Source organism: Lutra lutra, chromosome 5, assembly GCF_902655055.1.
Source record: "Lutra lutra chromosome 5, mLutLut1.2, whole genome shotgun sequence".
Classification (NCBI taxonomy): Eukaryota; Metazoa; Chordata; class Mammalia; order Carnivora; family Mustelidae; genus Lutra; species Lutra lutra.
The window spans coordinates 159,300,253-159,319,383 of NC_062282.1; the positions used below are offsets into that span (position 1 = coordinate 159,300,253).

General features: G+C 41.1%; 1 pseudogene; it reads right to left on the bottom strand.

Moving 5' to 3' along the window:
• Positions 1-15,986, bottom strand: part of LOC125101275 (5'-AMP-activated protein kinase subunit gamma-2-like) — a 29,993-nt pseudogene extending 14,007 nt beyond the window's left edge.
• Positions 15,987-19,131: the final 3,145 nt, after the last annotated feature.

A 19,131-nucleotide genomic window follows, 5' to 3' on the forward strand; every position in this document is an offset into this window, starting at 1 on the left:
TTGTTCCATTTCTTTGAAAAAAAAGGATGGTACTTTGATAGGAATTGCATTAAATGTGTAGATTGCTTTAGGTAGCATAGACATTTTCACAATATTTATTCTTTCAATCCAGGAGCATGGAACATTTTTCCATTTCTTTGTGTCTTCCTCAATTTCTTTCATGAGTACTTTATAGTTTTCTGAGTATAGATTCTTAGTCTCTTTGGTTAGGTTTATTCCTAGGTATCTTATAGTTTTGGGTGCAATTGTAAATGGGATGGATTCCTTAATTTCTCTTTCTTCTGTCTTGTTTTTGGTGTAGAGAAATGCAACTGATTTCTGTGCATTGATTTTATATCCTGACACTTTACTGAATTCCTGTACAAGTTCTAGCAGTTTTGGAGTGGAGTCTTTTGGGTTTTCCACATAGAGTATCATATCATCTGCAAAGAGTGATAGTTTGACTTCTTCTTTGCCGATTTGGATGCCTTTAATTTCCTTTTGTTGTCTGATTGCTGAGGCTAGGACTTCTAGTACTATGTTGAATAGCAGTGGTGATAATGGACATCCCTGCTGTGTTCCTGACCTTACGGAAAAGCTTTCAGTTGTTCTCCATTGAGAATTATATTTGCGGTGGGTTTTTCATAGATGGCTTTGATAATATTGACGTATGTGCCGTCTATCCCTACACTTTGAAGAGTTTTGATCAGGAAGGGATGCTGTACTTTGTCAAATGCTTTTTCAGCATCTATGGAGAGTATCATATGGTTCTTGTTCTTTCTTTTATTAATGTGTTGTATCACATTGATTGATTTGTGGATGTTGAACCAGCCTTGCAGCCCTGGAATAAATCCCACTTGGTCGTGGTGAATAATCCTTTTAATGTACTGTTGAATCCTATTGGCTAGTATTTTGGTGAGAATTTTTGCATCTGTGTTCATCAAGGATATTGGTCTGTAGTTCTCTTTTTTGTTGGGATCCTTGTCTGGTTTTGGGATCAAGGTGATGCTGGCCTCATAAAATGAGTTTGGAAGTTTTCCTTCTATTTCTATTTTTTGGAACAGTTTCAGGAGAATAGGAATTAGTTCTTCCTTAAATGTTTGGTAGAATTCCCCCGGGAAGCCGTCTGGCCCTGGGCTTTTGTTTGTTTGGAAATTTTTGATGACTGTTTCAATCTCCTTACTGGTTATGGGTCTGTTCAGGCTTTCTATTTCTTCCTGGTTCAGTTGTGGTAGTTTATATGTCTCTAGGAATGCATCCATTTCTTCCAGATTGTCAAATTTGTTGGCGTAGAGTTGCTCATATATGTTCTTATAATTGTCTGTATTTCTTTGGTGTTCGTTGTGATCTCTCCTCTTTCATTCATGATTTTATTTATTTGGGTCCTTTCTCTTTTCTTTTTGATAAGTCTGGCCAGGGGTTTATCAATCTTATTAATTCTTTCAAAGAACCAGCTCCTAGTTTTGTTGATTTGTTCTATTGTTTTTTTGGTTTCTATTTCATTGATTTCTGCTCTGATCTTTATGATTTCTCTTCTCCTGCTGGGTTTAGGGTTTCTTTCTTGTTCTTTCTCCAGCTCCTTTAGGTGTAGGGTTAGGTTGTGTACCTGAGACCTTTCTTGTTTCTTGAGAAAGGCTTGTACCGCTATGTATTTTCCTCTCAGGACTGCCTTTGTTGTGTCCCACAAATTCTGAACCGTTGTGTTTTCATTATCATTTGTTTCCATGAATCTATTCAGTTCTTCTTTAATTTCCTGGTTGACCCATTCATTCTTTAGAAGGATGCTGTTTAGTCTCCATGTATTTGGGTTCTTTCCAAATTTCCTCTTGTGATTGAGTTCTAGCTTTAGAGCATTGTGGTCTGAAAATAGGCAGGGAATGAACCCAATCTTTTGATACCGGTTGAGACTTGATTTAGGACCAAGAATGTGATCTATTCTGGAGAATGTTCCATGTGCACTAGAGAAGAATGTGTATTCTGTTGCTTTGGGATGAAATGTTCTGAATATATCTGTGATGTCCATCTGGTCCAGTGTGTCATTTAAGGCCTTGATTTCCTTGTTGATCTTTTGCTTGGATGATCTGTCCATTTCAGTGAGGGGAGTGTTAAAATCCCCTACTATTATTGTATTATTGTCGATGTGTTTCTTTGATTTTGTTATTAATTGGTTATATAGTTGGCTACTCCCACGTTAGGGGCATAGATATTTAAAATTGTTACATCTTCTTGTTGGACAGTTCCTTTGAGTATGATATAGTGTCCTTCCTCATCTCTTATTATAGTCTTTGGCTTAAAATCTAATTGATCTGATATAAGGATTGCCACTCCTGCTTTCTTCTGATGTCCATTAGCATGGTAAATTCTTTTCCACCCCCTCACTTTAAACCTGGAGGTGTCTTCGGGTTTAAGATGAGTTTCTTGTAGGCAACATATAGATGGGTTTTGTTTTTTTATCCATTCTGATAACCTGTGTCTTTTGATTGGGGCATTTAGCCCATTAACATTCAGGGTATGTATTGAGAGATATGAATTTAGTGCCATTGTATTGCCTGTAAGGTGACTGTTATTGTATATTGTCTCTGTTTCTTTCTGATCTACTACTTTTAGGGTCTCTCTTTGCTTAGAGGACCCCTTTCAATATTTCCTGTAGAGCTGGTTTGGTATTTGCAAATTCTTTCAGTTTTTGTTTGTCCTGGAAGCTTTTAATCTCTCCGTCTATTTTCAATGATAGCCTAGCTGGATATAGTATTCTTGGCTGCATGTTTTTCTCATTTAGTACTCTGAATATATCATGCCAGCTCTTTCTGGCCTGCCAGGTCTCTGTAGATAAGTCTGCTGCCAATCTAATATTTTTACCATTGTACGTTACAGACTTCTTTTCCCGGGCTGCTTTCAGGATCTTTTCTTTGTCACTAAGACTTGTCAATTTTACTATTAGGTGACGGGGTGTGGACCTATTCTTATTGATTTTGAGGGGGGTTCTCTGAACCTCCTGGATTTTGATGCTTGTTCCCTTTGCCATATTGGGGAAATTCTCTCCAATAATTCTCTCCAATATACCTTCTGCTCCCCTCTCTGTTTCCTCTTCTTCTGGAATCCCAATTATTCTAATGTTGTTTCATCTTATGGTGTCACTTATCTCTCGAATTCTCCCCTCGTGGTTCAGTAGCTGTTTGTCCCTCTTTTGCTCAGCTTCTTTATTCTCTGTCATTTGGTCTTCTATATCGCTAATTCTTTCTTCTGCCTCATTTATCCTAGCAGTGAGAGCCTCCATTTTTTATTGCACCTCATTAATAGCTTTTTTGATTTCAACTTGGTTAGATTTTAGTTCTTTTATTTCTCCAGAAAGGGCTTTTATATCTCCTGAGATGGTTGCTTTAATATCTTCCATGCCTTTTTCAAGCCCGGCTAGAACCTTGAGAATCATCATTCTGAACTCTATATCTGACGTATTACCAATGTCTGTATTGATTAGGTCCCTAGCCTTTGGGACTGCCTCTTGTTCTTTTTTTTGTTGTGAATTTTTCCGCCTTGTCATTTTGTCCAGATAAGAGTTTATGAAGGAGCAAGTAAAGTACTAAAAGGGTGGCAACAACCCCAGGAAAATATGCTTTAGCCAAATCAGAAGAGATCCCGAATTGTGAGGGAGGAGAAAGGGGATAAAAAGGGGTTCAGAAAGAAAGAAAAAAAAAAGAAACTATTTAAAAAAAGGAAGCCGATAAAGAAAAAATATAAAAAGAGGAAAAATATATATATATTAGATAAACTATTTAAAAAACGTTAAAAAAAGAAAACGGTAAAAGTTAAAAAAAATTCAGCAGAAGAAGAGAAAAAGAAAAAAAAATTGAAAAAGAAAAAAAAGTTAAATTAACTGCATGGCTAAAAAATCATGGGGAGAAAGCCATGAGTTCCGTGCTTTGCTTTCTTCTCCTCTGGAATTCCGCCGCTCTCCTTGGTAGGTGAACTTGGTCCTGGCTGGGTTTCCCGTTGATCTTCTGGGGGAGGGGCCTGTTGTAGTGATTCTCAAGGGTCTTTGCCCCAGGCAGAGTTGCACCGCCCTTACCCGGGGCCGCGCTGAGTAATCCGCTCGGGTTCGCTTTCGGGAGCTTTTGTTCCCTGAGCGCTTTCCGTAGAGTTCCAGAGGACGGGAATGAAGATGGCGGCCTCCTGGTCTCCGGCCCGGAGTAGCCGAGAGCCCGGGGCCCCACTCCTCAGTGCGCCCTCAGAGAACAACTCCCATTGACTCCCGCCACCCTGGCCTCCGGCCACGCTCCGAGCTGACCGAGCCTGCGACCGGTTCAAGGCAACCCCGAGCTGAGAGTCACTCCTCAGCTCTGTCTCTGCAGCTGGCTTCCCCGTTCTAATACCGGTAAGCTCTGCGACACTCAGACACCCCCGATCCTTCTGCGACCCTGTGGGACCTGAGGCCGCGCTGACCCCGCCTGTGCTTCATCCCAGTTAAGCCTCTGGAGCGATGTCCCTCAGCGGAACAGACTTTTAAAAGTCCTGATTTTGCTCCGTTGTTCCGCCGCTCGCTGGGAGCCGGCCCCTCCCCCCGCGGTCTATCTTCCCGTCGCTTTGGATTCATTTCTCCGCCAGTCCTACCTTGCAGAAAGTGGTTGATTTTCTGTTTCTGGAATTGCTGTTCTTCTTCTCTTCAATCTCCCGTTGGATTTGTAGGTGTTTGCAATCTTTAGATAAGCTATTTAGCTGATCTCCCACTACCCGAAGTAGTCTCAGCCTGCTACTTCTCCGCCATCTTGACTCCTTCCTCATTCATAATTTTATCAATTTGAGCTTTCTTTCTTTTCCTTTGGATTAGTGTCGCCAACGGTTTATCAATCTTATCGATTCTTTCAAAAAACCAGCTTCTAGTTTCATTGATATGCTCTACTGTATCTCTGTTTTCTACCTCATTGATCTCTGCTCTAATCTTGATTATTTCCCTTCTTATATGTGGAGTTGGTTTAATTTGTTGTTGATTCTCCAGTTCTTTAAGGTGTAGAAACAGCTGGTGTGTTTTGGATTTTTCAATTTTTTTGAGGGAGGCTTGGATGGCTATGTATTTCCCCCTTAGGACCGCCTTTGCTGTATCCCATAAGTTTTGGACTGAAGTGTCTTCATTCTCATTGGTTTCCATGAATTGTTTCAGTTCTTCTTTGATCTCCTGGTTGATCCAAGCATCCTTAAGCAAGGTGGTCTTTAGCTTCCAGGTGTTCGTGTTCCTTCCGATCTTTTCCTTGTGACTGAGCTCCAGTTTCAAAGCATTGTGGTCTGAGAATATGCAGGGAATCATCTCAGTCTTTTGGTATCAGTTAAATCCTGATTTGTGACCCAGTATGTGGTCTATTCTTGAGAAGGTTCCATGTGCACTTGAGAAGAATGAGTGTTCTGTTGTTTTAGGGTGGAATGTTCTGTATAATCTATGAGGTCCTTCTGTTCCTAGATGTCATTCAATGCTCTTGTTTCTTTATTGATTTTCTGCTTTGATGATCTGTCTATTTCTGAGAGAGGTATATTAAGATCTCCTAGGATTAATGTATTCATATCAATATGAGTCTTTATCTTGATTAACAATTTTCTTATGTAATTGGCTGCTCCCATATTGGGGGCATAGATATTTACAATTGTTAGGTCATCTTGGTGGGTAGTCCCTTTAAGAATTATGTAGTCTCCTTCTGCATCTCTGACTACAGTCTTTAGTTTAAAATCTAATTTGTCTGATATAAGAATCGTTACTCTGGCCTTCCTTTGAGGCCCACTGGCATGAAAAATGCTTCTCCATACCTTCAATTTAGTCTGGGTGTATCTTTAGGTTCAAAATGGGTCTCTTGTAAACAACATATGGATGGGTCCTGTTGTTTTATCCATTCTGCAACCCTGTGTCATTTGATGGGGGCATTTAGGCCATTCACATTGAGAGTGATTATTGACAGATACGTTTTTATTGACATCGTTTTACTTTGAAGTCTTTCTTTCTGTAGATTGTCTCTATATTTCTGTTCAAGGCTATTCTTAGGATTTTTCCTCTTTTATAGGACCCCCCTTAATATTTCCTGCAGTGTCGGCTTGGTGGTTGCATAGTCTTTTAAGCCTTGCCTGTCTTGGAAACTCTTTATCTCTCCATCCATTTTGAATCTCAGTCTTGCTGGATAAAGTATTCTTGGCTGCATGTTCTTCTCCTTTAGTGCCCTGAATATATCTTTCCAGCCCTTTCTGGCTTGCCAGGTCTCTGTGGACAGGTCTGACGTTATTCTGATGGGTTTTCCTCTGTAAGTAAGGAGCCTCTTTGTCGTAGCGGCTTTCAAGAGATTGTATCTACAATTATGATTCCTCAATTGGACTATTAGGTGCCTTTTTGGTTTTTTTTTTTTTTTTTTTTTTTTTTTTTTTTTTTGAATCCATAATCTTGGTTTGAGACCGTTCGGCCTCGAGTACATGAACACTGGTTCCATTCTTGAGATTGGGAAAATTTTTATGAAGAACTTTTTCCAATATATCTTCTAGACTTCTTTCTCCTCCCCTTCAGGGATTCCAATAATTCTGACTTTGGAAAATTTCATGGCTTCTTTTATTTCCCTGATTCTGTTTTTGTGACCTCTAAGCTGTTTGTTTCATGCTTCCTCCTGATCCTTTCACTCTGTTTGTCCTCCAGATAACTAATTCTATGTTCTGTCTCAGTTACCCTAGCTTTGAGAGAATTTAGATTACATTGGAACTCATTGAGAGCTTTGTGAACCTCATCCCTGGTAGCTTTCAGTTCTGTCTTAACACTGTGAACATCATCCCTGGTGGCTTTGAGTTGAGCCTTAATCAATTATGTTTGTTCTTCCATGGCTTTCTCCAACATAGCTATTGCCTGGATGATTGTTAGCCTGAATTATCTTTCCAACTTATTGTCTATGTTGATAGCTGTTAGCTCTGTTGCAGAAGGCCCATCCTCTGTATTTTTCTTCTGTTAGGCATTCCTCCTCCTAGGCATTTTGGTGAGAGATGACTGAATGGATGTAGCTGGATGTATTGACCATGGTGCAGTTATGGTGTACCCTGGAACGCTTCTGAGCAATCAGGATTCCCCACCCAAACAAGAGAAAAAAGATAAGAAAAATTTAAAAAAAAGAGAGAGAGAGGGAGAGACAGGAATAAAGGGGAAGATGAAATAGAAGGTTCAGCCCAAAAGGGCCCCAAGTTAATATTTATGAAGTATACAAACAAAACTGACAAACAGGAAGACTGATAAAAGTATATGAGAAGAGAAAAAAATATCTATATATATAAGCAAATAAAGGAAGAACCTCGTCAAAAAGAACCCCAAGTATAAGATTTATATACTATCAGGAAAAACACAAAAACACAGAAACACTGGCGAAAGAAAAAGTTTGGAGAGTAGTTATAAATTCTCAGTGTGGGCAAGGAAGGTTGTTTTTTCTTCCTGGATGTATCTTGATATTTTTGTTAAAGGACTCAACTTTCCTAAGATAAAGGGGGATTAAAATTTGGTTTACCTATAGGGGTAGCATTGATTGGGGAAAGGGGATTACCTTGATATTTAACTCTATTTGAATATTAGAAAATAAAAATAAAAAAGGAATAAACTAGACTAAATTGAACTAAGATTTTTAAGAAATTAAAAAAAAACTAGAAATGCAAAAGTAAAACACAGGTGTATGTATCAAAAAGTTCAGGTTAGAAGGTTATTATGGAATTTGATGTACTGGACATCTCACTGTGGTGGTAAATAGGTTAAAAAATTATCTATATATATATAAAAAAAATGAACCAGAATAGTGAGAATGAGTTAAAAATAAAAGTTATCCTATGAAATAGTGTTGGTTGTACTCTTGTAGTCTTTTTTTTTTTTTCTTTCCTTGTTGGTTTTCTGGGAGAGAGGCCTACCACGTGGGTTTTTAGTCAATGATGTTCCCTGAGTTAAATCCTCCTGCCCCCCTCAAGAGGGTGGGCTCTGAGAAAACCGGTTTTTTCAGGCTTTTGTTCTCTGGAGGTTTTTATGTTCGTTCACTTTTTTTTTCTCTCCCCTTTACCACTTTTCATGGTTTTTATAGGTTTAGAGGAAAGCAAACTGCACCCTGACCTCCATCTCAGAGAGAAGCCTCAGTCTGCTCCTCTGTGGGTGCTACGGAGCCCATATAAATTCCCCCTTGGCTGCTGGCAGAGCAGATTCCAAGTCATGGTCCCTGGGGACGCAGGATCTTCTGCTTGTACCCAAAACCACGGCAGCAGTGGCTGTCTGGGCAGCTCCAGACCCCCAGAGAGGTTCCAAGCAGTGATTGCACACTGAGATTTTCCCACTGGCCTGGGCTGGGAGTGCCTGGTCTTTTGGGTCTAAGAGCACTGGGCTTGCGTGCACCTCTCTCAGGGGAGGGTGTGGGTTGCTTGCATGTCTCAGGCTCTGGTACAATGGCGAGGGTCCAAGAGCACCAGGCTGGGCATTAGTGCACCTGTCTCAGGGGAGGGTTTGGTGTGTGTGCGCATCTCAGGCTTTGATACAATGGCACGGGTCTGAGAGTGCCAGGCTGGGCCTTCGCGCACCTCTCTCAGTGGAGGGTGAGGGGCGCGTGTGTCTCAGGCTCTGTTACCATGGCTCGTGTTCTGCTATCTGGCGAGGCTCCCAGCCCCTCACAGGAGCCAGACTCCATGCATTCTCAGGTGGGCTGGAGGCTCAGGGACCCAGACCTGCTTTCTCCACCGAACTCTCTCTGGCTCAGTGCCAGGGGAGGCTGTCCTGGGTCTGGGGACTTAAGCCCCTGTCTCTAGCTGCCCCGATTTCCACACTTTCCCACCCGTGATCCTTTGCTCTCTTTGAGTGCTTTCAACCAGTATCCAAATTAATGCTGGTCCCCAGACGCAGGGCACTCTCGTATTGGAGTATTACTTTCCAATAGGTCACCTCTGGTGGCTCCCTCCCCCTTTTGTTTATCTTCCAATATCAGTCAGACGTTCCCACCCCGCTTTACCTGCCCACTGGCGTCTTCTGCCCCTGTAGAGATCCAGGCGTGTAGAATTCTGATCTCAGGCTGATTTCATGGGTGATCGGAGTTCTTTTGGTAGGTAATCAGCTCACTTTAGGGTACAGGTTGAAATGGCGCCTCCTCCTACATCCCCGTCATCTTGTCCCTCGCCTCTTCTGAGGATTTTATGCTTTAATGCCTCACATTTGGTTGTGTTATCCACGTGATTTTATTTTTGCATGTGGGGTAAGAAAGTACCCCAGTTTCGTTCTTCTACATGTCACTATCCAGGTTTCTAAGCATCATGTGTTGAAGAGACTGTCTTTTCCTCACTATATACTCTCCCTACCTAGTTAGATTAATTGACTCTATAAGCTTGAGTTTCTTCTTGGTTCTCTATTGTGTTCCACTGATCTATAAGTCTAATTTTTTTATGAGCCCCGTACTATTTTCATGACTACAACTTAATTAGGGCAGCTTAAAATAAGGGTACATGATACCTCAAGATTTTTTTTATTAATAATTTTTAAATTTATTTTCAACATAAAAAGTCTCTTTTAGGCAGCATATAAATTCATTGTTTTTGTACCACACCCAGTGCTCCATGCAATCTGTCTCTCTAATACCACCAACTGGTTCCCCCAACCTCCCACACCCCCACCTCTTCAAACCCTTCAGATTGTTTTTCAGAGTCCGTAGTCTCTCATTGTTCACCTCCCCTTCCAATTTCCCCCAACTCCCTTCTCCTAACTCCCCATGTCTTCCATGCTATTTGTTATATTCCACAAATAAGTAAAACCATATGATAATTGACTTTCTCTGCTTGACTTATTTCACTCAGCATAATCTCTTCCAGTACCGTCCATGTTGCTACAAAATTTGGGTATGCATCCTTTCTGATGGAGGCATAATACTCCATAGTGTATATGGACCACATCTTCCTTATCCATTCGTCCATTGAAGGGCATCTTGGTTCTTTCCACAGTTTGGCAACCGTGGCCATTGCTGCTATAAACATTGGGGTATAGATGGTCCTTCTTTTCACGACATCTGTATCCTTGGGGTAAATACCCAGTAGTGCAATATCTCAAGATTTGTTACTTCTCAAGGTTTCTTTGACTATTTGGAGTCTTTTGGGTTCCCACAAATTTTAGGATTATTTATTCTAGCTCTGTGAAAAATTTTGTAGGTATTTTGATAGGGATTGCATTAAATATGTAGATTGCTTGACTTATCCATTTCCTCTAATTTGTACAATTTCTTGGCATAAAATATTTTATAATATTCTCTTATAATTATTTGTATTTCTGTTGTGTCAGTTGTTACTCCCCTACATTTATTTCTGATTTTACTTACTGGGCTCAGGGCATTAGTGCACCTGTCTCAGGGGAGGGTTTGGTGTGTGTGCGCATCTCAGGCTCTGATTTTACTTACTGGGCTCTCTCTTGTTTTCTTGATGATTCTGGGTAAGGGTTTGTCAATTTTGTTTATCTTTACAATGAACCTGCCCTGGTTTCATTGATTTTTCTTTCTTTCTTTTTTTTCCTGTTTAACATGTTTTCATTTATTACTACCTCATCATTATCATTTCCTTACTTATATTCACCTTGGGCATTGTTGGTTTTCTTTCTTCTAATTATTTATTTATAAGTAAAGTAAGTGGGTGCTTCCCATTTTTTTTTTCTTAATTGATATCTTCTTTCATACTGTTGTGGTTGGAAAAGATGCATATGATTTCAATTTTAAGTTTAGTGAGACTTCTTTTGTGGCCTAACATGTGATCTAACCAGGGGATTTTTTTTTAATCCTGGTGAATGTTCTGCATGCACTTGAAAAGCAGGTATATTCTGGTGTTTTTTAATGGATGCTTTGTCTATATCTATAGGTCCTTTTGGTTGAACACGTCATCTGAGATCTGTTTCTTATTGGTTTTCTGATGGAGTGTTCAATCCACTGGTGTATGTTGGGTTTTAAAGTCCTCTAGTGTTGTTGCATTGTTCTCACTTTCTCCCTTCATGTTTGTTAAGATTTACTTTATGAATTTAGGTGCTTGAGGGTTGACTTTATAGATACATAGAGTTTGTATATTTTCTTCTTGGATTGACCCTTCTGTCGTTATATAACGTCCTTCTTTGCCTCTTGTTAAAGTCTTTTTTTTTTTTTTTAAGTCTGTGCTGTCTGAAATATATATATATATATATATATATATATATATATATATATATATCCAAAGTTTTTTTTTTCTTTCTCTTCCATGTGCATGGAATATCTATTTCCATATTTTCACTTTCAGTCTGTATGCATCTTTTGTCCTGAAGTGAGTCTCTTTTAGGCAGCATATAAATGGGTCTTTGTTTTTGTTTGTTTTTACTTATTCTGTGATCCCATGTCACTAGCAGGACACAAAAACTGAAGTGGATATTACCTGGAACTGTGGGTCCTGGTACTCTACATACTGAGGCACACAGGCAGATTAGCTGGCATTGAAGTGGGTATAAGCTGGCATCACAGGCTTTTTGGGAAAGTAACTGTAGCTGAGGTTAATTCAGGATTGGGGTTTATACACTGTGCATATGATGACCTAGCAGAATGGTTGAAGCTCAAGTGGGTGAAAGCTAGGGTGTCCCAGGGTCTTTAGCACTGTGAGTGTCCTGACAGAGTGCAGGCTGTGGGTCCTGGGCTTTCCACATAGGGAGCTCTTTATCAGTGCAGGTGTAATGGAACCAGAGATGAACAAGAAGGTCACATAGCCATCTGTGCGGGGGTACCCTGCAAGCTGGAGCCTGCAGGCATAGAGTGTTCTGGGTAGATTAGCACCTGTGTCACCTTGGTGGGATGTCTGGAAGTGTAATGAATGCTTCCTAGGGTCGTCCCAGTGTGCACCATGTTGGGGCTGCCTTGTTGGCACAGCAGGTTCTAGAGTGGGCTGACACAGCAAGGTAGTAAACTGTATAGGCTTTTCAGACTCTGCTTCTGTCAATACTATAAAAAAGGAGGGGAATGTGAGCCAGCATCTCGACACAGAAAGATATCCAACACCAGCCCCACCCCATGGTGGGGTGCGGGGCTCTTGGGGTGGATACTTCACCTTCTAGCTGCTTTCTGAACTTCAGCTTCTTTTATGTACCACAGGGCAGATGAATCAGTTTACAACCCCCAGAATTATCCCTCCCACTGCAGTTGGCAGGCTACTAAGTGGTAGTTTCTCTGTTATGATGTCTCTGTCTCTCTGTCTCCTGTTGTATAGAAGTTGTTCAGTCTGCCCTCAGTTCTACTTCAGAAGGTGTAGATACACCTATAAATAGGTGTACATTTTGTGTGTCTATGGAGGTGAGTTCAGTTCTCACCTTAGGTGAGGTAAGTTAGGTTCCCATCTTGGAATCTTACCTTTATAATCTTCCTCAAGTTATTTCACTTCTCAGTGGCCCCATTTCCTGACTATAGAATATTAATGTTATTTCAGGATCCAATAGCCTTACATGTCTAAAGAGCCTGGAATACAGTAAGTGCTCATAATGTTTCCCTCTGTTCTCATCCAACACTGTGCTCTCCAAAATAATTTTCCTTTGATTTGGCAGACAAACTGCTCCTCCCACTCTCAATTTCTGACATTTCTGAGCAGTTTGAGAAGACTTCCCTGCTCCTAGGTTTCGCACCTCACTCTGGCAACTTTACCCTTGCCACTTGCTTGCTTTATCTCCACCTACTCAACTGATACCTGAACATGCCTGGCTCAAGCCTCCTCTATAAATCATCTTCAGTGGGACTAATCATCTTCGGTTCGGAGGCTAACTTCAGAATCCAGAATCCATCAAGGGTCATAAATACCTTAGCAGCAAAGAAATGCTGATCCACTGGGACGGTCTTCCCAAGGGTTTTAGAAATCCACTGCTAATGGTTCAATTTTGGAAAAAAATTCAGTAGAGGGCCCAGGAGGGACATACTGGTTGAGTAGTGTAGATTTAACTGTGGCTTATGAACAACAAACACATCCCGAATAAAGTTTCCATCAATCTGGCAGCAGGAGTCAGACATGAAATGGAAAAGGATAGATGGATATAATAGTTGCTGAGTGGTCAGAGTATAAGCTTCACTGAGTCAGGCAACTGATAGAGGACTTTTCTGTGAACATGGAAACAATTCTACAGAGTGGTTATACTCTTGTTTATCCCTATTTTAAAGAGAGGAAATTGACATTGGTAGGTCTTACCTTAGCATGTAAGGGTACTATAGCATATTGCATAAAAGGAGTCTATAGAGCTTACTAGGCCTGGGATTCTCATCATAGCTCCACCTCCTCCTAGCTGTGTGACATTGAATACATTACCAAACCTCTCTGTTTCTCAGTCACCTGATCTATAACATGGAGACAGCAATGCATACCTCATTAATGTGTTTGAAGATTGAAATGATATTGCAAGCCTAAAACCCTTAGTAGTATTTCTGGTGCACATTAAACCCTCAAGAAATACCGTCTGTCCTTAATTTTACTATTATTTATATTACTGCCAAAAATCGTGAACTACAGACTAGGATGCTTGGATTCAAACCTAAATCCTTCTGGATACAAAATTAAAGAATTAGAACCATAACCATGTTTAGAAAAAAACATCATCATACTCTTTCATTCAAGCTTCTTGGCTTTGTTTACTAATGCCAGGCATGGTGCTGGGCACTGGAAACAAATAATAAAGAAGACCCTTCTGTTTAGGGGATTATAAGCTAGGAAAGTAAAATAAAATATATTATGTATCACCATTTTTTCATCTTCCCTTCCTGGTCATGGCTTTCCCAACGGACCATAATTTACCTTTTTTTAAATGAATTGGCTTGACTGTATGACTTGATTTGGCCAATGGAAAGTGAATGTTCTTGTTGCAAACAAAGACTTTAAATGGCCAAAGTTTGGAGCCAAGTTTTCCCACAAAGTCTGTGAGTTCTCAGGTCCAAAGTGGTCTAGGTAGAAATACCTGTGTATCGAAACTCTACTTCCATTTACTTTTTGTTAGATTGGCAACCACCTCAGTGTGTGACCTTGAGGTCTAGAGAAGTCAGTTTCAGTGAACAATGTTGACTATAATGGGAAGGTTGTGCTGTCAGCTTCCTTGGGTTGACAGCCACTTTCTCAGAGCCATGGAGACCCCTGCCCACTATCTGGAGAATGCAGTGACTAGTGTGGTGCCATGGTGAGTATGCTCTTGAGATGTGCATCACAAAGACCCAGAAACTCTCCTTCTGCATTTAAATAAAACTGTGTTTTTTTTAAAGCTGATAGACATCCTGAAACTCATGCCACCTCCACTCCAGGAGGTGACCCACACAGCAGCCCAGCTTCCCTCCCATTTCCTCCTGGGGTGGGCATGTGTGATGACCTCTCCCCTTTGAAAATGTAGGCTGGAAGGCAAAACCAGGATGCCCCAAATTTGGACAAAGAAGCTATGAGTCTCCGGAATCTCAGCCTGTCCCTGACACCTCCACCCCCTCCTCCCCTTCCAATAGGGAAGACTTTTCCTCAGGCTGAAGGAACTCAGCCTAGGATTCCTGTGTACCCAGGGCCTGGGGTCTCCTTCCATCTCCCATTTCCCTCTTCATGCTGGGCCATGTTGATGGAGCTCTGGTAGGCAACGTCTTCCAATCTTGTCCTTGTATATCAAGTGAAAAGCAGTTTTTATTTTTACCTTTGTTATTCTTCCACAAACACTTTGAAAGAATTCTTTAGCTTATACTCTTTCTATGACAGTTATTTATTACTGTTTTGTTTGTGTTAAAAGCTGTTTATATGAATTTGAGCTTTCTATCCAATTCTCTTAAAGTTCTATATATGGCTTAGATTCCTGTGGACAGCTCTCAATGTGCTGGTCTTTCTCTTGTCTTTGGTTTTGACATCTTTTGCTAATCAGGAGATAACTCCCCAAAAGATAAAATATCACCAACTGATATGTTACAAGGACATCAGGCTGAAGTCAGACCCAGGCTAGAAGACTGCAAGCCATGGAACCACCAGCACCTGAGCACAGTGACCCAGTGTGGGTACTGCACTCTGAATGGCTACAAGTCCCAGCCACATCTTGGCATACAGCTATGAACTATTGATATTTGGGAGTAAGTCCCCAACAAAGGGAACAACCTTTACCTTCACAGACCACCCCACACATGGGTCCTCTACTGGAGAGGGGGATTTGTGCATGGGTACTAATCTCAAATTTCTCATGTATCTGTACAGATGTCCCACTTTTCTGCGTTTGGGTTGTTCTTTGTGTTCCATATCTTGACCTTCCATGTGTCTTACAGAGTCAATGAATGTCTTGGCACAGGAGGACCTATGGGGCCAGTTCTTCCCTCTCTGGCAATTGGGACACAACTTGGGAGACAAGAACATGGTAATAATGAGTTGGAAGGAGGCAGTGAGTTTCCTGAGTCCAGTGCACTGTCTGCAACTTCTGGGCTCATATTCTTGGAAGGCAACATGAGGTGTGGTTCATAGGGACTTGTGGTTGACACTTCCAGCCAGCTCACCTGGACCAGACAGGGATGCTGAGTTCCACAGGCAGAGGAGTCCTCTGGGAACAGCAAAGAAAAACCTGGGACTGGACTCCCATGATGCATGAGGGTGGGTGTAGGGGGGTGGGTAGTGGGGTTGGCAAGGGGCCTTTGCCGCATGGAGGGTCTGCAAAGGCACAGAGGTGTCAGTGGCTCTCTGTGTGGGTCATCATTTTATAGGCAGGGGTTCTGGTTTGGAAACCATAGGATTAGAGACGGGAAGTGGGCTGGCATGTATGACTCTCTGAGGGATTTTGGGGGCTGCTCCTTGTTGTGTGTGAAGTCAGATGCCAGTGGCATGGGGAGGGAAGGCAAGTTGGAACCCCCTCACTCCCTCTCTTTGGAGCACTGGGCAACTGATTTTTGTAACTGCCTGCATCGGGACCTTTAAGTCACCAGAGTGCCCCTGACCAATCACCAGTCATCTCACCTGGGGTCTTTCTCACTCTGGTCAATCGCCAGACAGCTGTCCCCTTCCTCCTTTCCCTGACCAGTCATCAAGTGGTACTCAGTGTTAACTCTCTCATGTGGCCAATCACCAGGCAGCTCTCACCGCTGGTCCCCTGACTTCCTCCCAAAGCTGCCACCTTGGACCCAGCATCCTAGGCCCATGATTTGATATGCCTCCCTCTAGGGCAGAGACTGGCTGTTTCTCCCCTGGGTCCAGCCTTCCTTTTCCACGTGAGAAAAGGGAAGCATCTTTCATGCCAATGGGACTCAAAAGAAGGCCGGGGTAGCCATTCTCATACCAGATAAATTAGATTTTAAACAAAGACTGTAGTGAGAAATACAGAAGGACACTACATCCTTCTTTTTTTTTTCTTTTTCTTTTCTTTTTTTTTTTTTTAGAAAGAGCAGGGGAAAGGGAGAGAGAGAATTTAATTTTAAAGATTTTATTTATTTATTTATTTGATAGAGATCACAAGCAGGCAGAGAGGGAGGAGGAAGCAGGCTTCCTGCTAAGCAGAGAGCTCGATGCGGGGCTCGATCCCAGGACCCCGGGATCATGACCCGAGCTGAAGGAAGAGGCTTTAACCCACCGAGCCACCCAGGCACCCCCACTACATCCTTCTTAAAGGGACTATCCACCAAGATGATCTAAAACTGTAAATATCTATGCCCCCAATATGGGAGCAACCAATTACATTAAAAAACTTAATCAAGATAAAGATTCATACTGATATGAATACATTAATAGTAGGAGATCTAAACATGCTTGTCTCAGAAATAGATCATTGAAGCAGAAAATCAATAAAGAAACAAGAGCATTGAATGACACATTGGACCAGCTGAACCTCATAGATATATACAGAACATTCCACCCTAAAACAAGAGAATACTCATTCTTCTCAAGTGCACATGGAACCTTCTCCAAAATTGACCACATTCTGGGTCACAAATCAGGACTCAACTGATACCACAAGACTGAGATTATTCCCTGCATATTCTCAGATCACAATGGTTTGAAACTGGAGCTCAGTCACAAGGAAAAGTCACAAACAGCTGGAAGCTAAAGACCACCTTGTTTAGAATGCTTGGATCAACCAGGAGATCAAAGAAGAACTGAAACAATTCATGGAAACCAAAGAGAATGAAGACACTTCAGTCCAAAACCTATGGGATACAGCAAAGGCGGTCCTAAGGGGGAAATACATAGCCATCCAAGCCTCCCTCAAAAAAATTGAAAAATCTAGAATAGACCAGCTGTCTCTACACCTTAAAGAACTGGAGAATCAACAACAAATCAAACCAACTCCACACATAAGAAGGGAAATAATCAAGATTAGAGCTGAGATCAATGAGGTAGAAACCAGAGATACAGTAGAACGTATCAATGCAACTAGAAGCTGGTTTTTTGAAGGAATCAATAAGATCGATAAACCATTGTCCACACTCATCCAAAAGAAAAGAGAGAAAGCCCAAATTCATAAAATCATGAATGAAAAGGGAGAGATCACAACTATCACCAAGGAAGTAGAAACAATCATCAGAAGTTATTATCAACAGTTATATGCCAATAAGCTAAGCAACCTAGATGAAATGGATGCATTCCTGGAAAACTATAAACTCCCAAAAGTGAACCAGGAAGAAACTGACAACCAGAATAGACCAATATCTAGTAACGAGATTGAAACAGTGATCAAAAATCTCCCAAAAAACGAGAGCCCAGGACCTGACGTATTCCCTGGGGAAATTCTACCAAACTTTCAAAGAAGAAATAACACCTATTCTCCTGAAGCTGCTTCAAAAAATTGAAGCAGAAGGAATACTTTCAGACTCTTTCTATGAAGCCAGCATTACCCTGATCCCCAAACCAGGTAAAGGCCCTACAAAAAGGAGAATTTCAGACCAATATTACTGATGAATATGGATGCTAAGATTCTCCACAAGATCCTAGCAAACAGGATCCAACAGCACATTAAAAAGATTATCCACCATGACCAAGTGGGATTCATCCCTGTGTTACAAGGATGGTTCAACATTCACAAATCAAATAATATGATAGAACAAATTAATAAGAGAAGAAAGAAGGACCACATGGTCCTCACAATTAATGCAGAAAAAGCTTTTGACAGAATCCAGCATCTGTTCCTTATTAAAACGCTTCAAAGTATAGGGAATGAGGGAACATTAATGAACTTCATAAAATCTATCTATGAAAAACCCACAGCAAATATCATCCTCAATGGGAAAAAGCTTGCCACCTTCCCATTGAGATCAGGAACACGACAAGGATATCCCCTCTCACCACTCTTGTTCAACATAGTATTAGAAGTCCTAGCAACAGCAATCAGACAACAAAGAGAAATAAAAGTTATCCACATTGGCAATGAAGAAGTCAAACTCTCTCTCTTCACAGATGACATGATTCTCTATATGGAAAGCCCAATAGATTCCACCACCAAACTACTAGAACTCATACAATTCAGTAACGTGGCAGGATACAAAGTCAATGTACAGAAATCAGTGGCTTTCTTATACACTAACAATGAAAATACAGAAAGGGAAATTAGAGAATCGATTCCAATTACTATAGCACCAAGAACCATAAGATACCTGGGAATAAACCTAACCAAAGAGGTAAAGGATCTGTACTTGAGGAACTACAGAACACTCATGAAAGAAATTGAAGAAGACACAAAAAGATGGAAGACCATTCCATGCTCTTAGATCGGAAGAATAAACATTGTTAAAATGTCTATACTGCCTGGAGCTATCTAGTCTTTTAATGCCATTCCGATCAAAATTGCACCGGTATTTTTCAAGGAGGTGGAGCAAATAATCCAGAAATTTGTATGGAATCAGGAGAGACCCCGAATCACTAAGGAAATGTTGAAAAACAAAAATAAACCTGGGGCATCACGTTACCTGTTTTCAAGCTCTACTACAAAGCTGTGATCACCAAGACAGCATGGTACTGGCATAAAAACAGACACATAGACCAGGAGAACAGAGTAGAGAGCCCAGATATGGGCCCTCAACTCTATGGTCAAATAATCTTCGACAAAACAGGAAAAAATATACAGTGGAAAAAAGACAGTCTCTTCAATAAATGGTGCTGATAACACTGGACAGCTATATGTAGAAAAATGAGACTCGACCATTCTCTTACACCGTACACAAAAATAAACTCAAAATGGGT